The 24,165-nt window shown below is 35.7% G+C and overlaps 1 pseudogene; it reads left to right on the plus strand.

Moving 5' to 3' along the window:
- Window positions 1–700: 700 nt before the first annotated feature.
- Window positions 701–7,091, plus strand: LOC147409986 (nudix hydrolase 19, chloroplastic-like; annotated as a pseudogene).
- Window positions 7,092–24,165: the final 17,074 nt, after the last annotated feature.

Genomic DNA, 24,165 nt, shown 5'->3' on the forward strand with positions numbered 1-24,165 from the left:
AAAACTTGATCTGAATACAGAAAAATCATCCATGAAGACTTCAAGAAAGTCTTCGACCATATCAGAGAACATACTCAACATACACCTTTGAAAGGTGGCAGGAGCATTACATAGCCCAAAAGCCATGTGTCGATAGGCGAAGGTCCCAAATGGATAGGTAAACATTATTTTTTCTTGGTCTTCAGGGGCAATTGGGATCTAGTTGTATCCCGAATATCCGTCAAGAAAATAATAATAAGCATGATCAGCTAAACGTTTAAGCATCTGATAGATGAATGGGAAAGAGAAGTGATCCTTACGTGTCATCGTATTCAATTTTCGGTAGTCTATACAAACTCTCCATCCAATTTGGACACGAGTAGGTATTAGTTCATTATCCTAATTGGTCACAACTGTGACACCTGATTTCTTGGGGACAACTTGAACTGGACTGACCCATCTACTATCAGATATGGGGTATATAATATCCGCATCTAAAAGTTTGATGACCTCTCCTCGAACTACTTCTTGTAACACCGGATTGAGTCGCCTCTATGGTTCTCTCAATGGTTTGAAATTTTCCTTAAGATGGATCTAATGCATGACCACAGAAAGACTGATGCTTTTAATATCAGCTATGGTCCAACCAATAGCTTCTCGATTTTTGCATAGAACGTCAAGTAATCGATTTTCTTATGATTTTTCCAAAATAGGGGAGATAATGACAGGAAATGTCTCAGCATTACCCAGAAATGCGTATTTCAGCGTATCAGGCAATTGTTTTAACTCAAGCTTTGGAATTTCCTCAACTATTGGGGATGACGAGAGAGTGGGGGGACTCTAGACTTTTGGTTAACAATCCATCATAGGGACGGATTTAATAAGAGAGTTCACCTCCCTGATAGATTTCTCGATATCGAACTCATTGCCAAATTGGCCAAAATACTCTTCTAGCATATCCTTATTTTTCGCTTCCTCAAAGGTGCTACTGACCAAGGTGTCGATCATGTTGACTTCTTAAAAATCATCCATGTCAGTAGATTGAAACTTATTTTGAAAGACATTCATTTTGACCTTCATGTCCCCAAATGTTAGGGCCATGATACCATTACGACACTTGATGACTGCATCGAAAGTGGCTAAGAAGGGTCTTCTTAAGATGATTGGAACATGAGAATTTGAATTAATGACAGGTTCAATGTCAAGAACTACAAAATCGACAGGAAAGTAGAAATCCTTCACCTTGATGATCACATACTCTATTATTCCCTTGGGAATCTTCACCGATCTATCTGCTAGACTTAGAGTGATATCCGTAGGTTTAAGTTCTCCTAAACTTAATTGCTGGTAGACTGAGAAGGGAAGAAGATTCACACTAGCTCCAAGATCTAATAGACATTTCTCAATCATCGTATCTCCGATGTGCACAAAAATTGTAAGACAGCCTGGTCCTTAAATTTTGAAAAAATTGTCTACTGAATCATACAAGAGGACTGGGCTGTCATCACAGCTTCTCTTGGCATAGGAGTTTTGCACTTCACCGTGATAAGATCTTTGAGAAATTTGGCATATGAGGGAATTTGACGAATTACGTCAAGGAAAGGAATATTGATTTCAACATTTTTGAACACTTCTAGAATTCCTTCCAATTGTTTCCCTTTTTTATTGTCTATGAGTCTATGAGCGAATGATCACTTGACTCTCGAGAAGAGGAGGTGTTTCCTTGGACTGGTCTTATTTTTCTGTGGAAAGTGCACTAGAGGTTATTCCTTTGATTAGAACTTCCTCAGGCATTTCAACTTTATTATCCACTAATTTACCAGATCGTAAGGTGTGGACAGCTTGAACAGAATTAGAGGAACCTGCTTAATTATTGATTTCATACTGTCCTCTTGGAACAGATCCTACTGGATTAGGCATTGTTTGAGTGAAAAACTAGCCTTTGTTTTTCTCTCTTATGGATGAAGCTAACTGACCCATCTGAACCTCCAAATTTTTAATTGTTTGCGCAGTAACCTGGTTGATCTAAGACTGGTTCTGGGTATTCTGAATGAGTTGTTATTGTTGCTTTAATATCTCAGCCATCATTGATTTAATGCCAAGTTTGTTTGAGCAACAGGAGGAGAGTAATTGGTCATCGGGTCGACAATGATCGCCCGTTGATCAGAATTTTAAGGTGAAGAGTAGGATAGTTGCGGAACCAAAGGTAGGTTCACATTGAAATAAGTTTGATGGTTGAAATTTTTCTGAAACCCTAGAGGACCTCCCAGTTGGATAGGTTCACTCTGTCGATACAAGAAATTAGGGTGAAACCTATTGTCGGGATGGTACGTCTGACTGTAGGAGTTAGGAGTTGGTTTTCTATACGTGCTATAATTTCCAACAACATTGGCTTGCTCTGACTGCGAGGTAGTCAATGTGGGACAATTCTCTATAGAATGACTAAAGTTCTCACATAACTGACATGAAAATGTCTCTTATGCGACTTGTAGAATTGGAGTGGCTTCTTGGAAATTAGATTTGACACTGAAAGCGTCGAACTTTTTCTTAAGACTCTGTAAGCTACTCACAAGGCTAGTCATGACATTCTTGAGATTGGGATCGGATTTAACCTCATACATGCTCAGCTTCTTAGTTCCTAAATCTCCTCTATCGAAATACCCTACGTTTGTGCTCCAATTTCGAGCATTCTCAGCCAGTTCAACTAAGAATTCATATGCCTTATTAGGAATTTGATTCATGAATTTACCCTGATGCATAGACTAGAGAAGAATACGTTGGGCTATAGGGAAACCTCGATAAAAGAAATTCACTAGTTGAGCTTTATCTATCCCATAATACGGACATTTAACCAGAAGGTCATTAAACCTTTCCCAAGTCTGGGAGAATTCTTCATCCGGTCTTCCCTTGAAGTTCTGAATGGTATTTTTGAATTGTTCTGTTTTCGCCATTGGAAAGAATTTAGCCATGAATTTTTTCGACATCTCATCCCATGTAGTTATAGAGTTGGAAGCCAAGGAGTTTAACCAAGTCACAGCATGGTCTTCGAGAGCGAGGGAATAACCTAAGCTTGACATTCTCATCGTCGAGGTGACCGTTTTTAAATGTCTAACATAAGGTTAAGAATTTATTGAGGTGATTGTACGGTTGTTCACTCTCGAAACCATGGAATTTGGGCAGCATATTGATAGTGGCTGCTCTTATTTCAAATTGTGCCACATTTGCGACAGGTAAAGCTATACACGAGGGAGGGTTGGCGGTAATAGGAGCGAACAACTCATTGACCGTTCATTGATCCTCATGAATGTGATAAGGTGGATGTGGATGTGGATCCATTTCTGGGACTAGTGGAGTGAGAACGATGTTGATTTCTCGTCTAACCTTAGGTAGTGGGTGAGACCTTGTGATCTCCGGATCAAATACAATTGGATTTTTCTGAGATCTCCTACCTAACATACAGTAAAAAATTGCACATAATAAGAGGGAGAAATTCACACATAAGAACTGGGTTCCTATGACTAGACAGCTCCTAACTGGTTCAAAGGATTAATCAAAGCCTCCAACCCAAATCTCTGAAATCAGAACAGCCAGTTTAATCTCCAAGGGAGAGGTGGCGCACAATGTTGAGCAAGGACACTCTTAAGTCACCTCTCGTCTAGAATAAACATGTGTCTATCCCCCGAATACACATAGTGCTACAGGGCAAGATTGCACTTAGGCACTGTTCACAATCAAGAAGTGCAATTGGTACAACTTTTGATTAGCTTTACTTAATGAGCTCGACGGAGCCTAAAGTCCAATCTAACCAAATTTTAATTAATTAAATGGCAGTGAATTCAATGTTCCTAGAAGGGTAAGATATCGGTGATGAAATCCGATTCTTATGGTGCCATCCTCGTAAGGCTGCCCTTATTACTATGTGCGAATCTAAGGTGTACATATTAGTCACTCTAATTCAATACAGAAACTCACTAGCAAGAGATGCGTGAGTATTTCAAAATTTTACCTCCCATTCTAGACAGGGGATGATTGAGCTGAGTCGACTCGGGCCACCAACACCAAATTTGGTGTACGAACCCAAGGGGGTGAGATAGTTTCATCCCACTATCATTCGTCCATAAATCTATTACAATCTGAGCCTTCTTGGATAAAACTAAAATTTAATACAAATTCAAGTTCTTAATACAAATTATTTTCTAAAAAAATAAAATGAACAGAGAATTGGAAGTTGTTGTCTTCTTGGTGAGGGAATCAATTTGGTGGATAAAAGTTATACGTGTCGCCTTTCGTTGAAATCCGTCGAGTCCTTCACCTGAAAATGACAAAATTATTTCAATCAAAATGCTAAGGCAAAAACCAATATGCCCATTACAATGACCATGATATCAAAAACTTGCTCAACAAAATTCAGTAAAAAATATTGTCACGTCACCACGGAGCAATAGAAGGCTACCGCTGAGCAGTAAAATTTTGACGAAAATCGATTTTTCAAATTGGAATTAGTTTCTGATATCCTGAGAATTGTAATGAAAATATTTTGAAATTTTTTTCTATTCGTTTGGCTTCTGTTTCAAATAAAATAAGTTCGGTTATGTTTCTAAGACTGTTTCGAACTTCTTTCCAAATTGAAAATGAATCAACTTGCTGTCCCCGACAGCGACGCCATTTTGATCGTATGTATCTTTGTGTAGAAATTGCAGAGATTTAGAAATTAAAATATAGACTTTGGGTAAGTCGAATTCATTCCACAGGGACAATGAAGATTCAAAAGTCCATTCGGATTAAAACCAAAATAGAGTTTAAAAATAGATTGATTTAAAAACAAAACAGATTTGTTGCACAAATAAGATGAAAATTAACTTGCAATTGAAATAAAAACAAAAAGTAGAGATTGAAAATATAAGAAAGATGACTTAGAGAAGTCAATCAAACCTTTGCAAATCATCCATAATGTAGATTAATTCTAAAAATAACTCAATTCATGGAGCAAGTCATTGTTCATGGATCAAAAGGTGGAGCAATTAAATCATCGAAAGTAACAAAAAGTTATTCCTGAAAATCCTAATCTGATTGAGATTGCCTAACTTATATTCTGATTCTTCACAGAGCATTGTCGTTCTTGAACTTATCTAAGTAATGGCTATCAAAGTTGAATTAGAAATATAAACTACATTACCTTAATCAGAGGAGAGTTTTCAGAATAATTAACATGTAAGCAAAGTAAGAAATTAAAACTACATTAGAGGGATGAATTTGCTCTGGCATTCTTGACCTCTCTAAGGAGAGCCTAGCCACTCATTGCAGGGTTCAAAGTTGCAACAATAAGAAAATAAAGAAAATGATAGATGAAGAAGATGATGTAAAAAAAGATATGCAACTTGATTCCTTCTTGAATGGTTCCCACAAGAATTACAAAAAGTACTAAAGATTAGATCACTCTTGATGTTCTCACTACAATCAAGAGTTCCCTCTCAAAAACTAAGGGGCCGATTGATTGCGCTTCTAAACGCAACTTTACCTGCGTTTGCGTCTAAAAATTGAGATTTACAATTATTCACGTGTTTGATAGTGCTTCTAAACGCAGCGTTTTGAATTTGGAAATGCAAATTTGTGAAAAAAAATGATGAAATGATAACCGCATAAGAGGAGCTTTGCGCAACGGCGTTTTAAAACGCTCGAGTGAAATGACGAAATTACCCTTTATCATATGTCGTATTTCCATGCACAATCCACGATAAAAAAACCATCTCCTGCCTTCATCTTTATCACTCTCTCTCTCTCTCTCTCTCATCGATTTCAACAGCAACAGTGACCCACCTCGAGGACGACGACGGCGACCATCATTCCGATCGAAACCCATCTACAACGACGACGTTGTATTGAAACCCATCGATGACGAGGACATAAGCCTTGAACCTAAACCCATAGTCTCCAAATTCAGCTCTTGAAACCCTAAAGACCCTAATTTTGGAGAACAACACCCATGAATGGTCTTCACCAAATTTCAAGGTCTTGCCCTTCAGGAAAGGTAAGCCTTTGGCCTGTTCTTTGGATTCTACCGAAAATTCCCCACTAGTTTGGAATCTGGGTTGGATCAATTTGGCTGATTTCAAGCATATTTTGGAGAATTCTGAATCTCATTTAAGTGCAGATTCGTTCATCTACCTTGGATCAGAGTTGGAGAATGATACTGTTTATTGGGCAATCAATATGTCGACCGATGGTGGTTCTGTTCCTGAATTGGATGAGAGACAGTTCTGCTTTGTTGAACTACGGACTTTAATGGTTGCCACCGATTGGACTGCGAACATAGTATTGCAAATCCCATTTATAAAGTGCTAAGATTTGTCAGTGTTGAAAGTTATGTATGGATTATCTTATTTTGGCATTAAATCAGGCTAGCTCTGCTAGAATGGCACAATATGTCACGCTTTTGTGGGAATTGTGAAGAAAGAACAGTCCCCATAGATGCTAGGAGAAGGAAGTAGTGCTTAAATGAATTGTGCAAAAAGAGAGCTTATCCTTGTGTTGATCCAGTATGTTATGATGCCCACCGCTCTCTTTTGATTTTGATCGGTGTTTGTATTATTTATAGAGTTGAAGCTTTCTATGCTGCGTCGTTTGATGTTGCCCATGTGGGTATCGAATTCTAACAGGTTGTAATTATGTTAGTCATCGATAAAGAAAATGACCGTACACTTTTATGTGGAGTTGCCTTGCTGGTTTTATTGAGGTATTGTTGTTATTTTCATAATATTTTTCCAATTAAATTGTCAACTTTAAATCTGACATCCGATCCAATACCCCCAAACTTGTAGTTGTTTTAAGCGATTGTGAGTTCTAACTAAGCACCATTTTGATTGGGTTTTTAATATATGTGTATCCACACTTCAATTTAATATTTCTAATTTGTTAAAAAATGGTTAGTAAAACATTGTATCATTACCATTTAATGGAAGTCTAGGTTGGAGTATTGATATGTAACTTACACTTGTTCTTAGCCAGGAGAAAGCTTGGAAGAGGCTATGAGGAGAGAGACATGGGAAGAGACTGGTGTTGAAGTGGGCGAAGTTGTCTATCATAAAATTATAAACTTTTTAAAATTAAAATAATTATTTTCATAAATTTTTAATATAAATTTATTATATTTATCTATATTTAGTGTAATTATATATTTATAGGGGCATTTTAGTAATTTTTGATGCATTCTGCGGACATTATGTTGGATTGTGTATTATGCAGGTATTTTGTTTATCAGAAAATTTTATGTCTATTTTTAAGAGGAGATGCTGTCGAAATTTCTATAGAATTATAAATTTTTCTATAATTTTTTTAGAATTATAAACATTTTAAAATTAAAATAATTATTTTTTTAATTTTTTATATAATTTTATTATATTTATATATATTTAGTGTAATTATATATGTATAGGGTTATTCTGGTAATTTTATGCATTATGGTTGCATTATCAACCTTAAGGGCATTCTGGTCATTTTACCCTACTACAGCAGATTTTAGAAGCTGTATCAAACTGTAATTACCAGATTCTAGTCAACAGCACAACAGTTTTAAAAAGCTCTATCAAACAAGGTTTTCAGCTTTTCAAATTCTAACAACAGATTCAGACAGCAGATTCTGACAGTAGAAGCTGACAGCAGTTTTAAGAAGCTGAATCAATCAGCACCTAAGAAACCAAGGAAAATTAGAGAGAATTACAAATGAAAAAATAGAGGTAAAATCAGAGCCCCTTTCTTTGAAATCAACCCTCTAATTTATAACATTTGTATTCGGGATATTGGGTTGATTTGGGGGATGATTTGATTCGAAAGAACCAGTTAGTTACAACGACCGAAGCATTTGGAAACTTTTGTACAAATCTCGAGAAAATTTTTTTTGAGATCATCGCAAAACACCAAGGCCTAGCCGCGGCGCGGAGACGTGGTGACGGAATTCATCGAGATTTTGTTGGATGCTTCCTTTTTGCTCGTACATTGTAACCGTCTTCGTTTCGTGATTTGATAACTTCCACGTGCACTTTATTCATCTATAATTAACAATAAAATCTCATTAGCTCTCTTAATTTGGAGAAATAATTAAATTTGTAATTATTTAAGGGAACTAACATTTAAATTGTGATAGAATATGTGAAATTACGGTCCCAAAATCACATGATTGGGACCTTATCAGAGATAGTTGAGTCATAGGCCAAGATAGCCAAGGAGGTAGCTGAGTTGAGGGAGCTCTTGGCTTCTCCACAGGGGACAAATCCTATCCTACCCCAGATTCTATCACAGTGACCACTGCCACAGACTGTGCCATTGAGGAATGAGATAGTTTCCCCAACCCTAGGGATAAGCAAATCCAGTTATGTGCTTAAAGAGTTTCTAACTGCTATGTCTGCCAAGATTTTTGGGTTCTTCCAATACAATTGAGGTCGATGAGTGGTTTTCAAAGACCCAAAATATTTTCAGTATCATGCAATGCCCGAGAAATCAGTGGGTGACGGTGGCTACATTTCAGTTAAATGGGGTTGTCAGTCATTGGTGACGTTCCAAAAGGAATGTATTGAGATGGACTGTTTGAGTAGACAGATTCTGAGAGGATGTTTCTCGATAGATTTATATCAGAGACTGCTCAAGAAATTAAGCACCAAGTGTTTTTAGTATTGGTATAGGGTAATCTGTTAGTTACAAACTATGAGGTGAAGTTTACTTGGTTGGCACGATATGGGCCTAAGCTTATTTTGATAGATTTGTAGAAGGCCCACAAATTTTTCAGAGGATTGCGACCTATCTAAAGGTTAGAATGTCAGTTATTGAAACCACTAGTTACAAAAATACAGTGAGTTGACTTAAAGAGTTGAGTGAGAGGAGTTAGAGTTACAGACTTCCAAGGGTAGATTAGTTGACCCCAGACTTATTTTCCTCCCAAATCAAATCCGGCTAAGAGGTCAATGTATTCAAGGTCAAGTACCTCTTCGTCAACATATCCGTAGTACAGAGTTCCTACACCACCAAATTATAGAGAAGTTGGGGCTCCAGTGAAACCATCAGGGTCAAAGGGACTAACAAGGCAAAATCAGAGACCGTCGGCTTTAGTTTACTGACTGTCCGCTACATAAAAACCTATACATGCAAGATCGTCGGCATGTTTCATGTGTAGCCAAGTGGGACATTTCAAAAGAGTGTGCCCTTTATTACAATCGCAGACAAGGGTTATTCCTAGACCCCAGGGCAAGGCATATCATATGAACTAAGAAGATGTACCTATTTCTTACGAAGTTTTGGAAGGATGATTTTAATTTTTAATGTTAAAAGTCATGTTTTGTTTGATATTAGTTCCTGTGGATCATACATTTCTACTAAGATTGTACGGTTGCTAGAATTAGGAATTCCTAACACGGGCCGAGTAATGAAATTATCTACATCGTTGGGAGATCGTCAAACAGCCTAGAAGTTATGTCGAAATTGTATAATTAAAATAGATGACCAAGAAATAGGTATAGATCTCATATTACTAGATTGTTGCGATTTCGACATTATCTTAGGTATGGACTGGTTAGTACAGAACCATACTCCTGTCAATTGCTTTGCGAGATCCATTAATTTTAGGAGACTGGAGTACTCGAGGTCAAAGTTCAGGGATCCATGTACAAAAGAGAAAGTCCTCTGTATAAATAGTTGGAAAATTTTAGAGTATCAGGATAGAAACACCAGTGGATATGGTAGAAGTAGTCAAGGAATTTGGGATGTTTTTTTCAAAGAATTACCCGGTTTGCCACCATGTTGCGAAGTAGAATTTTCGATTGATTTGGTACCAAGCACGAGGTCTATTTCTATTATTCCATATCGAATGGCTTCGGTAGAAACCCAAAAGTTGAAAGTACAGATTGATGAGCTTACGAGCTTGGGGTTTATTCGATTGAGTTTCTCACCTTGGAGAGCATCGATTCTATTCGTCAAGAAGAAAGATGGGTTGCTACGATTGTGCATTGATTACCGGAAGCTAAATCAAGTGACCATCAAAAATAAATACCCCCTTCCATGCATTGATGGTCTGTTTGACCAACTACAAGGTGTTCAGTATTTCTCTAAGATCGATTTGCAATTTAGGTACCATCATTTGAGAATTCAAGAGCCGAGTATTCTGAAAACTGCATTTTAGACCAAGCTAGGACACTTCGAGTATCTAGTGATACATTTCGATTTGATGAATGCATTAGTATCATTTATGGATCTTATGCATAGAGTATTTTGGGTGCACCTCAACAGGTTTATCATAGTATTCATAAATGAATCCCTAATCAATTCTAAGTTTAGGAAGGATCATGAGAGACACCTCAAAATCACACTACAGATTGTACAAGAACATAGGCTATATGCTAAGTTCAACAAGTGTGAGTTCTGGTTTCATAAGGTGAAATTCTTAAGGCACGTAATGTCAAGTAAAGGGATAGTAGTAGACTTTTTCAAAGTTGAAGCTGTACTATCGTGGAAGCAACTAAAGATAATGACAGATATCTGATGAATGTTTCCAAACACTCAATTATACACATAATTTTCGGATATTTATCTTGATTTTTGTACCTATTTATCCATATTAAGATAATAATCATGATAAGCCTCAAATCACCACGTTACATGTTAATTAGGCTTAATTATATATAAATAAATTCATTTACTAGATAAATCTAATTACGTGTGTTTCTTGTGCAGAAAATCAACAAATTGGAATCAAAATCTCAAGACAAAAGCATTTGGGCCCACTTTGGAATGCCATAATCCTTTGGAATGCCCTAATCCTTAACTCATATTCTCCTCTTTTGTCTTTTGTGCAAAGAAAAGTGGAGGCTACTTTTAGACTCTTCTACACACATTTTCTCTATAAATAGAGCCTTCATTTATAGAGAAAGGGTCCCATCTTGGTTCTCTTATCCAAGACTCCTTTAATATAAGGCTCTTAGCCTATTCTCTTATTTTTTTTGTATTTTCATCTTCTAGTTATTTTCTTTTGGTTAAATAGTCTTGTAAGAAGTAGAAGAAGAAGAAGTTGTAATTTTCTCCATGAAATGAAGAAAAGTTCTTTCATCTCTTATCTTCCCTCTCTTGCAATGACATAAGGCTAAGTTCCTCTCCATTGGAGAGTGGAAAAACCTAGAGCAATTTCTTGTGTTATTTCTAATTTTATGCCTTTCTTTTATTTAAAATGCTTATGAATTCTCTTTAAGTTTCTTGCACATTTTATTCTTAATATAGATACTTTATGCTTATATTAGATCAAGATAAAATATGCTTAAATTAGATAATTTGTAGTAAGAAGTTTTCAAATAATTCTACTTTGTTTTTGTTCCCTTATTTCATTTTATTTGCAAAACTTTCCGATCTAAGGAGCTAACACCAAGCCCTTATGATTGAGTTATAAAAAGGCTAGAGACTAGGAATTGCTCATTAACATGTTTTAGGTAGATCCACCTCCAATGGTGTTTTAATTCATAAGTTTACTTGCTTTTAATTTCATTTACTTTAGTTTATTTTCTAGCAATTTTACATCTTCTTATAAGTTCAAAAATACAAAGAAAAACAGTTTTAATTCCTTTTAGTTAATTTGGATTTTATCTTCTTAGTTTAGCTCTATTCCTCCTTTCTCTTGGGTTCGATCCCCTACTTGCCCCACAAGTAAGGTAAAACTAAGATTATTATTAACTCCGGTGAGAAGAACAACGATAGTCTCATCAATATCAAAAGTTTCCTTGGGATGGTAGGTTATTATAAAAGATTTATTAAGAGATTCTCCACTCTTGCAACACCATTTATGAGACTGACTCAAAAAAATGTTTAGTTTGCGCAGGATGACAATTGCAAGACTACATTTTAGGATTTGAAGAAAAGCTTGACAATTGCTCCAATTCTAGTATCTCCGATTTCGGGTGAGGTTTGACAATCTTTACTGATGCATCTGGAATTAGTTTCGGGACTGTACTGATGCAATTTGGGAAGGTAGTGGTGTGCACATCTAAGAAATTGAAGAATCATGAAAAAAAACTATCGTGTTCATGATCTTGAATTGGTTGTTATAGTGTTAATATTATGCATATTGAGACATACCTATATAGATAGAAGTTTGAAGTATTCTCTAATCATAAAAGCCTTAAGTACATATTCTCATAACGAGAATTAAATATGAGGCAACGACGTTGGATGGAATATCTAAAAGACTACGACTTTTATCCTTGAATATCACCTAAGAAATGTGAATATAGTTGTCAATGCGTTGAGCGGGAACATTATAGCCTATATGATAGTAAAATAATGGTAGTTGCTTGAAGAATCCATGAAAATAATATTTAAGACTCTGAGGGAAAGGTATAAACTGTGCATTTATTTAGGTACACTGATGATAGAAAATTAATTTATAGTGCAAATCAGAGAGTCTTAGAAAATAGATGAGGATGTGCAAGAAAACGAGTCAAGAGCTAGGGACCTAACAGACCTAGATTGGTTGAAAGGACCAGAAGAGATTCTTAGATTCAGAGACAGGATGTAGATACCTCAGGACTCACAATTGAGGTTTGAGATACTGGGTGTGGCACACCGTTCTTGATATTTTATTCACCCAGGAGGTATGAAAATGTATAGAGATCTATGCAGAAATTTTTAGTTTCTAGGTCTAAAAAGAGTTATCACAAAATATGTGAGTAGATGTCTGATGTGTCAACAGGTCAAGATAGAATACCACAACCCAATAAGCTTACTCCTGCCATTACCCATAGCGGAATGGAAATGGAAGTATATGAACATAGATTTTATAGTCGGGTTACCTAGAGCCAGTGACGGTTAGACGTGATATGAGTGATTGTGGATCAACTAACGAAGTCAGCATATTTCATTCTGATTTTGATGTTGAAAAACTGGGCCAGATATATATAGTTGAGATAGTTTGACAGCATGGAATGCCAATTTTTATCATATTAGACAGGGATCCTAGATTTATTTGCACAAAGTCATGGGTAAACTCTCCCATAACCGAGTTCATCCCACAAATCCTTTATATAAAGAATTTATAATTTTTTAGATTCATTATCTTCTCCAAGACTAAAACCTAGCCGACTTAGATGATTTGGAACCAAAGGGTTTTAACCCTCTTTGTATCGAGATTCCTCTCAAACGGGACCTCATTGGTCGTTGACGAATAAGAGAAAATTGTCGGCGTCAACAAGCTGTACAACTTCACCATCTTTTATCTTCCATTTCCTTTCTCTTTCTCCATTCTCCATCCAAAACTAGCCACATCCTCGAGTAGGTTTCGACGTATTCCATTCAAGATTTCATTTACTTAAAGTCAGATTCGTCTTCCATCGAAGAAGTGAAACAGAACGTCGTCATCAAGATCTTCATAATCCACCCGATTGTTTCATAAGCCAACCGCACCCAAGTTCAACTCGCCTCAGTTCTCATGTTGTCCACATCGATTTCCATGTTGTTTCTTCATTTTCAACAACCACAAATTTGATAGGGGACTTACAATTCTTGTTGGTAATCATAGATTTTGAAAATTGTGTTTAGGATTTTTATCAAACTTGCAATGTTCTTTAAAAACATAGAATTTTCTTCGTTATTTCAAATTCATAAAAGTTATATGTATTCAATGGTTTTTAATTGTGTTTATAACAATTGACATGTGGGTGGGATAGTGTATTGAAGAATCAACAAAAAAAAAATTGAAGAAAATCCAATTTTCATACAAGCTATCCAATATTGGAGGTAGTACTAGCAGTGTCACCGTCAGAAAATGCTTTTGTCATCGATAGCTTTTGCTAGATCCTATTTTTTTAGTTTGATTCCGTGCTCTACCAAGCCCCATTTTAACTAAATTTTTTATAGTTTTTCAGTTGAATGATCAAAATGAATTTCAAAGTTCAAAAAAATGAGTTAATATTCAATGAATTTATATTGAGTTCATAAATATCAAAAAATGAATTATGTGTGCGAAAAGTAGAAAAATGCAAATACTGAAAAAAGGGGAATAAGGGATGAAACGATAAAATGTTAAAATCACACTCGAGGGGTGATATTTGTATTTTACATTGTTGTGTTATGTGTGGGTAGATGAATGGATATCCGGAGTTAATGTACTTTCTATTATCACGAAATGACGTGCATGTTTATTTAATTTATGTTAGCGCGAGGCATTATTTACTTTTTTATATTGTTATTTAATTTAGGTCTAGTTGTCACAATTGCATGGTAAGAAACTAGATATCCATTATCAACTCTGTAATATTAATTTCTTATTTGTTAACTGTTAAAGAGCTTGTGAATACTTTAAAGGATAGTCTGTCATATCATCAAAAGTGATATATTATCCTGGGATGTATGGTAGGGACAACCAAGTTTATACGTGATATGAGGCGCGTATGAGAGTAGTGTCACAACTGGAATTCGGGTTTATTTTTTTATATCTTTCTTAATGAAAGTGTAATGTAATGGTTGTACACGAATGAGGATGTATAATGGGAATCATATGCACGCCTAATAGGCATAGACAAAGATAGTTAGTCAGTGATCATTAACAGTCTATAGTAGTTGAACGTCTTGACATGTCAAAAAAAGACTCATTGCTTACGATCACATCAAATGATAAGCCTAAGCTGGATAAATGATCAACCAAGTTTGGTAAGTTGCATTGACCAACCACAAAATCAAAAACTAAAAATCAGTAAAATATTGGAACAACATGTCCTGATTAAGAGCTATCTAGTCATAGAATCTCAACTCTCTAATTCCACTACTCCAATATTGTGTATTATGTATATGCTACTTTATTTTGAATTATAAAATGAAAAGTACGTTTACTATTTCAAGTTCATCAATTAGAATTGTATGAAAATCAAATGTTATACTATGAGTATTGTTAATTGATGTAATGTGAATTTTAACTGTTTAGCTTATAAAATCTTACATGAATTGAAATGATTGAGAATACTTACTCAATCATATTAGGAGATGTTTTATAGTGAGAATTATTTTTTACCTACTGGGTAACCTTTGTTACTCATCCATTCCTTCCCATTTTTTTAGTTTTAAAGTCTATAGTTAACGATACAGGCGTAGAGTCGACATGCGAGGATCATCTAGTGGGTCAAATAAACGACCAGAGTTCGTTACCTGGTAAATATTGGGACTATACCTACTAGTCGCGTCAATCCATCCAGGTTGTATTATAGGTTTTGGATTGAGAGTTATGACTATGTTAGTGAAAGGGCATTTCGTAAATCCTGTATAGTGTTACTTCTTCTGCACTCTGATCTACCTTACGTTATTAGATGTATATAGACTTCCGCTATTATCATTTTTTTTTATGCATATATGTAGGATATTTTGTATATGTTTTAGTAAGTATTTTGAATGCCTTGAAATACTAACATAAATGAAAGAAAGCATACTGAAGTCTCGAGGCATCACCTAATACTTCGAGATTTGAAATGGGATTTTGTGTTAGTATTTTAAGGGCGCCACATCCTCAACCCATAATCGAATTAAATCAAATTAGCCCAATGTTATTGGTTTGGTTCTTGATTTGAGCCGGACCATGTTGCACCCCTATTAATTATTTTTCAGGGCATTGCAAGTAACTCGTGTATCTTTCACCAAGCCACACTCCGTATATGTTGATTGAACGGTACTCTTGAGCTTAAGGTCAAGTATGATCTTCTCTGAAGCTCTAAGCATGAAATGACTTCTAAAGGTTTGAGAATATATAAGAGAATATCGATGAAAGCTTCTAGGACGTTACTGCTCATAAATAAAGATTCGTAGGAACCAAGTCAAAGTATTCAGAACTATATTAGAAGAAGAGGAACGGATCCTCTGCAACGCCATTTTCCTATAGTGCCCTGTATCTCTTATTCTACAACACACAAAATATCACTTTTTTTATAAATAAAAAAAATAACAATTCAAATCTCTTGTACTTATGGTTTTGATTAAATTTGAAAGAATTATTTTTATTAAAGAAAGTTTTTTTTAAGATGATCCAAGACAATGAAAATGGATGGTCATTGAACTTCCAATTTTCAAACATTTTTTAATGATGTAGATTAAGTTTGTGGTTAACATGACCCTCACTTAACCGTCCAAGTACGCTACAGGAGAAGAACGCTTTAGAGGATCCACTCCCTATTAGAAGTGTAAGAGAATATGATGCATGAGACACATTGTATTATTATCAATGTATCTCATCACAAAAGGAAGATAGTGATGGAAAACAATATATGTAGTAATATCAATAAAGATATTCTACATTAGGAATATTAATAAAGTAAAATATTCATATATTATGCTAGTTTCCATATCTGGGTTGATGTAATCTCTATAAGCACCCTATTAGGGATCATGTAATATTAATCCAAGAATTACTCAATAAAATCAGATTTCTTCATAAAGTGTTCGAAGGTGTCATCAATTTGTAAGGTAAAAATGTTATGATAGAATCGTACTTTCTACTTCTTGTTAATGCCTTGAAAATATGAAAGTTTCTTAGTGGACAAAGCATTGAGAGGTTATTTTGATAGACTAATATTATCAAATTGGGTTATTAACATCTTTAAGAAGGAAATAAGTTAGATGATCTACGAAGGAATATTTGACGTGTAATTTTGTCAAAGATTCACTTACTATTGTAAGATGACTTTGGTAACAGATTAGAATGTCTTCAACTCGATACCAGCTCAATAAGCAATTGAATCTCAAAAAAGCATATCCGATTTCAATTCTATCCAAAGAGAAATAATCCAACTCCGGATCTGTAGTTATTGGATCAAAATGGATTAGATTTGATGTCGGATCCGATGCATTGGTAACCCCAAGAAGGATACCTCATAATAATGAAAATAATAACGTTCTAAGTAGGAGATTTGAATGAAAAAAAATTATATATATACATATATATATATATATATATATATGGGTCGGGTTCTGTAGACTCACATTACGACTCACATTGCGACACACCGTTTTGTCTTATATGGGCAAAAATATCTGGAATGGGCTGATTTTTTGTGAGGATGATCTCTATGGTGAGGAGATCATCCTTACCAAAAATCAGCTCATTATGAAACTTCTAGCCCCATGTTTACAAGTTGAAAAATTTTAGACCGTCTAATTTTTGTAATTCAATTTGATGGGGTTAGAAGTTTTGGAATGGGATGATTTTTTGCCAAGATGATCCCCTCATCATAGAGATCATCCTCACAAAAAATCAGCCCATTCCAAACATTTTTGCCCATATAAGACAAACGGTGTGTCGCAATGTGAGTCGTAATAGGGGTCATAATAACGCCATCCTATATATATATATATATATATATATATAAGGAAATGTTCAGCAACAAACATTTTGGCAAAATATTTTTCAAAACATGGGTTAGAGGTCTTGGAATGGGCTGATTTTTGGTGAGGATGATCTCTATGGTGAGGAGATCATCATCACCAAAAATCAGCCCATTCCAAAACTTCTAACCCCATCAAAAATGGTTTACAAAAAATGGACAGTCCACGATTTTTCAACTTGTAAACTGGGGCTAGAAGTTCTGGAATGAGCTGATTTTTGGTGAGGATGATCTCCTCACCGTAGAGATCATCCTCACAAAAAATCAGCTTATTCCAAAACTTCTAACCCCATCAAACTTGGCAAACTTTAGGACTGCCGAACCGCTCCCATATATATATATATATATATATATATATATGTAGGGTCGGGTTCAAACGACAACATTGCAACACACATTGCGACAACATGTTTGTCTTATATGGGCAAAAATGTTTGGAATGGGCTGATTTTTTGTGAGGATGATCTCTGTGATGAGGGGATCATTCTTGCAAAAAATCATCCCAATCCAAAACTTCTAACCCCATCAAAATTGATTTACAAAAATTTGACGGTTTAAAATCTTTCAACCTGTAAACATGGGGCTAGAAGTTTCATAATGAGCTGATTTTTGGCAAGGATGATCTCCTCACCATAGAGATCATCCTCACAAAAAATCAGCCCATTCCAAATATTTTTGCCCATATAAGACAAAATGGTGTGTCGCAATATGAGTCGTAATAGGAGTCGCAAGAACCCGACCCATATATATATGGGTCGGGTTCAAACGACACACATTGCAACACACATTGCGACAACGTGTTTTGTCTTATATGAGCAAAAATGTTTGGAATGGGCTGATTTTTTGTGAGAATGATCTCTATGGTGAGGAGATCATCCTTACCAAAAATCAGCTCATTATGAAACTTCTAGACCGTCCAATTTTTGTTGAAAAATTATAGATCGTCCAATTTTTGTAAATCAATTTTGATGGGGTTAGAAGTTTTGGAATTAAATGATGTTTTGCCAGGATGATCCTCTCATCACAGATATCATCCTCACAAAAAATCAGCTCATTCCAAACATTTTTGCCCATATAAGACAAAATGGTGTGTCGCAATATGAGTCGTAATAGGGGGCGTAATAACGCTGTTCTATATATATATATATATATATATATATATAGGGTCGGGTTCCTGCAACACACATTGCGACACACATATAGACAACGTGTTTGTCTTATATGGGCAAAAATGTTTGGAATGGGCTGATTTTTTGTGAGGATGATCTCTGTGATGAGGGGATCATCCTGGCAAAAAATCATCCCATTTCAAAACTTGTAACCCCATCAAAATTGATTTACAAAAATTGGACGGTCTATAATTTTTCAACAAAAATTGGACGGTCTAGAAGTTTCATAATGAACTGATTTTTGGCAAGGATGATCTCCTCACCACAGAGATCATCATCACAAAAAATCAGCCCATTCCAAACATTTTTGCCCATATAAGACAAAACACGTTGTCTATATGTGTGTTGAAATGGTTGTCGTTTGAACCTGACCCATATATATATATATATATATATATATATATATATATGGGTCACGTTCCTAAGAACTCATATTGAGACTCACATTGCGACACACCGTTTTGTCTTATATGGGAAAAAATGTTTGGAATGAGCTGATTTTTTGTGAGGATGATCTCTGTGATGAGGGAATCATCCTGGCAAAAAATCATCACATTCCAAAACTTCTAACCCCATCAAAATTGATTTACAAAAATTAGACGGTCTATAATTTTTCAACAAAAATTGGACGGTCTAGAAGTTTCATAATGAGCTGATTTTTGGCAAGGATGATCTCCTCACCATAGAGATCATCCTCACAAAAAATCAGCCCATTCCAAATATTTTTTCCCATATAAGACAAAACGGTGTGTCGCAATGTGAGTCCCAATATGAGTCTTAGGAACGCTGTTCTATATATCTATATATATATATATAGAACAGCGTTCCTAAGACTCATATTGGGACTCACATTGCGACACACCGTTTTGTCTTATATGGGCAAAAATATTTGGAATGGGCTGATTTTTTGTGAGGATGATCTCTATGGTGAGGAGATCATCCTTGCCAAAAATCAGCTCATTATGAAACTTCTAGACCGTCCAATTTTTGTTGAAAAATTATAGACCGTCCAATTTTTGTAAATCAATTTTGATGGGGTTAGAAGTTTTGGAATGGGATGATTTTTTGCCAGGATGATCCCCTCATCACAGAGATCATCCTCACAAAAAATCAGCTCATTCCAAACATTTTTGCCCATATAAGACAAAACGGTGTGTCGCAATGTGAGTCTCAATATGAGTCTTAGGAACGTGACCCATATATATATATATATATATATATATATATATATATATATATCTATATATATATATATATATATATATATATGAGAAATGTTCAGCAACAAACATTTTGACAAAACATTTTTCAAAACATGAGTTAGAGGTTTTGAAATGGGCTGATTTTTTGTGAGGATGATATCTACGGTGAGGAGATTATCATCACCAAAAATCAGCCCATTCCAAAACTTCTAACCCCATCAAAAATGGTTTACAAAAAATGGACAGTCCACAATTTTTCAACTTGTAAACTGGGGTTAGAAGTTTTGGAATGGGCTGATTTTTGGTGATGATGATCTCCTCACCGTAAAGATCATCCTCCTCACCAAAAATCAGCCCATTCCAAAACTTCTAGCCCCATGTTTACAAGTTGAAAAGTCGTCGACCGTCCATTTTTTGTAAATCATTTTTGATGGGATTAGATATATATATATATATATATATATTATTATTATTATTATTATTATTACTTAAAATTACAGAAAGACTTTCAAAATTTTTTACCAGCGCCCGTCATGTACCAACGTAACGGGTCCAATCACAACCTCCGTTATCATTACAACCGTTTTCAATTTTTTCACTTGCATAACGATAATAACTACCTAAGTCAAACGTGATTGACTCAAGGAGACGTTATACCTTCTTAGATCCTCTCCAACGGACCAAAATGACCACTGAATTGGCCCCACAGAGATATTTTCTATAGAATTTTGAGTCCAATGTGAACATGTAATACATTCTACATATGTAATGAGCTTCCTTTTTTAAAATAAAATTAAATAGAAAAAGAGAGAAATAAAATAACAAAATACCAGTCATCGAAGGATAATTATGGTGGAAGATTATTGGTGGTTGGACAATTTTATGTCCAATGATATTCGTCACTAAAATCTCCAGCACAAGACATTGGTTAGGAATAGCACATATAGTATTCACGATGGTAGTACAAAAGTTTGAATTCAACGATTATCCGAGAGATTCAATTCAATTAATTCTGATAAATTTAAAAATAAAATAATTGTAAAAGATGGGAAAAAAAATTTTAAACGTGTTTTGTTTCTTAATCAAAACCCTACAACTTCAACCTTCTAAAAATTATTCTTGATATTATAGAAAATAAATGAGGGCAAAGAGTTAAAATTCTATCATATTCTATGATCAAGTAAAGAGTCATATTAGAGTAACATTAAAATTGACATCGTTTGGAGTATTGGTGTAAATAGAATTATATATATGCTTCTCACTCGTATCTCAATGAAAAAGTATCTATGATTCTATAGATAAATCCACGTCAGTAATATCTGAAACGATATCAATTTCAATGTTACTTCAGTATTTTCTTTAAATAAATTCAATGATTTGTAAATTTAATCAGTAATCTCAATATTTGGAAATTTTTAAAAAATTTGAGAAATTTTTAAAAAATTTGAAGAATTTTGTAATTATGTATACGATGACGAAAGCCAGGTCCCATGCCAAAATGTTACTCCACGTGGCGTTATGGTGTCAAAAGTTAATCTGCGTTCACTGTGCCTAAAAGGAAATGCCAAGTGGCAGTTTGGGGGTGTAGGAAAATGTTAAGTATAAAGAAAACTTAAAGTTACATAAGAATTTCCCAAAGCAATTAATGTTATATCATGATAAAATCAATTTATCGCGATATATTGAATTCCCTTTTCAGGTTAATAAAGAAGAGAAACTCTAACTTCTTTTATCGTTGGACAACGAAGTATCCAACACACAGCTCAGATGGGGAAAATATCCCTAGGGTGCCTTAGCCTAAATGGGATCTTTGGTCCCTAAGAATCTCTACTTCCTTTTATATTTACAAAAGTCTCCAATTTAAAAAGAAATATTCCTAAAATTAGGGATCAACCATTTAACGAATTAATCAATTACTCGACAATTTATTGAGTCATTTAAAACATCAATTTTTATAATATCCAAAACTATCCCCAATTAAGAACAACATGAGAGTGAAGTGTTTGACGAAAGTCCAGTAAGAACGACAACCTGAAATCGAGAAGCAACTTCATTGGGTAGATTGATGGAAGATCTAATTAAGTAGAGGGGAGTCGAGCACAAGACAGGGGGGTACGACATTGAGCTAGTAGGTACTGAAGAGGAACCAAGTATGGGGGACTTAGGTCAAAAATGGACCAGCTTTGATGGCATCAGTCTGAGACCAAGAGGAAGTCTGAGTAAAAGAGGATAAAATTGAGGAAGAGGCCACTTTGGAGGTAGAGGGATTCCCCGGGAAGCCCACAGAGGAGTTCCTAGCATTAGTATGCCCACCGTCAAAGAAGACCAAAGAAATGCCAGGAAGGAGGGACAACACATCTGACTTAAAGGATGCAGCAAGCAATAGTGCTGAGGAAGGATCCGATGAAGGAAAACCTGCCAAATCCACTAACATGAACAAGGGCTATCAGTTAATGCCTAATGAAGCAGGTAATGGGGAACACAAGAATGAAGATAGAATGGCTCCCTTCCCTAATGAAGATTCCAATGGGAAAACACCAAACAAAAGGGCAGGAGACACAGAGGAACTAGGAACCATAATGAAGGAAGTCAAGGAGCACCAAAAAGACAGAATAAGGACCTTTGGTACTAGACGAGACACTCGAGCCAAGGCCCACTCATGGGCAACCTTGGTGGGCTCTACAAGAGCTTCAACTAGAGGACGCAGCAAGTTGACCTTCCACCCACAAGCCATGTAGGGAAACAAGGTAGTCATATCATGCCCAAAGGAAATGGTTAGAAGAGGAGAGGAAGAATGGGAAGGAAGCCTAGTTGAGCACTTCTTAAGGCACAATATCTATTATGTTACAGTGGAAAAAATGTGGAGGCTAAAAGGAAGTGTTGAACTTTTCTCCAAGGGAAATAGACTTTACTTCTTCAAATTTGGAGATGAGAAAGATAGGAAAAGGGCTTTATAAGAGGGGCCATGGTTTGTTACCAATAGACTCTTGGTGATCAAGGAATGGAGAGCTAGCATATAATTAGAGAAACTGGAATCAGCAATTATCCCCATCTGGGTAAAATTTCACGATCTCCCAAACCAGTTTTGGAACCCAGACACACTAGGATACATCAACAACTCCATAGGTAAACCCCTCTTTCTGGATATTGCTATAGAAGGGCTGTTCAAACAAGTTATTTGTTCTAGAGAATGATGCACTGGCAGAGGTATCCATAGAATATGATTGGATGCCACCCAAACATTCAAAATTTTGCATTTTTTTTCATGCTAAAGGGAACTACATCCCAGGGGCAAATTTACTAGCAACAAGGGAAGCTAATTAGGGAACAAGATATGGCAATAGGAACATAGCAACAGACAACTCAGGAAAGGAGAATGAATGGGCTATAGTGAGCCATAAAAACTTTAACAAAACCAACCAACAAGGAAAACCCAACCATGATATGACAAGCAATCAAAAAGAAAATCACAAGACTACAACTAGAAATACCAGCCCAGCTACCCAAGGCATGGAATGGTAAAAAACTCCCTTTGAAGGAAAACAAGCTAATGTGGTAGGAGAACCAAGTAAGAAGAACTACAACCACAAACATAAGAACATGGCCCCACAACAAGAGAGACTCAATCTTGAGGGAGGTACAAGCAAACCAACCAACAACACCCCCAACTACAAAAACACCCCACCCAGCAATAGGTTCCAAGCGCTGTAAGAAGAGGAGGATGTCAGAAGTGTGGAAATACAAAAATGGGAGAATAAAAACTTCAACAAACTAAACATAGATGAAATAGCTATGAAGCAAACAAACAGGCTTCCTACTCTCCAACATATCAAAGATGTTATGAGAGCCATGCACAATCACAATAAGAATTCAGAGACCCAAGAGGGGAAGAGAGGTGAAGGGGGTGAGAGTTCTGATAAGTCCCAATAAAGTGTGTTGCCTGGAACATTAGAGGGTTAAATAACCCTCTCAAGCAATAGGAAGTTAGGAAGTTTATCAACATGAACCACATGGATGTCATGGGGGTTATGAAAATTAGAGTAAGAGAAATGAATAAAGCGAGTGTTGCTAGGGAAGTATGGCCTCATTGGAAGATAAAGGAAAACTACAATTGTGCGTTGAAAGAAAAAATATGGATAGAATGGAATAACAGTCTAGTTCACTTGGAATTGGTGTACAAGTCTAACCAGTTGATTACTTTGTAAGGAAACTACTTAGAAGGGTCTCCATTCCTACTTACAGTAGTCTATGGGCTGAATATGAGACAAGAAATAGAGCGTGTCTGGAGGGACTTGGAATGTATTGCTAATAATATTGATAGTCCTTGGCTAATGATGAGAGACTTCAATTTTATCACTTCAGTGGGGGAGAAAATTGAAAGGATAAGAGTCACCAATGCTTATACGGAAGATATGGTGGAGAGTCTTT

This window comes from Akebia trifoliata, chromosome 2, assembly GCF_017979445.1.
Source record: "Akebia trifoliata isolate Shusen 1 chromosome 2, ASM1797944v1, whole genome shotgun sequence".
Taxonomy (NCBI): Eukaryota; Viridiplantae; Streptophyta; class Magnoliopsida; order Ranunculales; family Lardizabalaceae; genus Akebia; species Akebia trifoliata.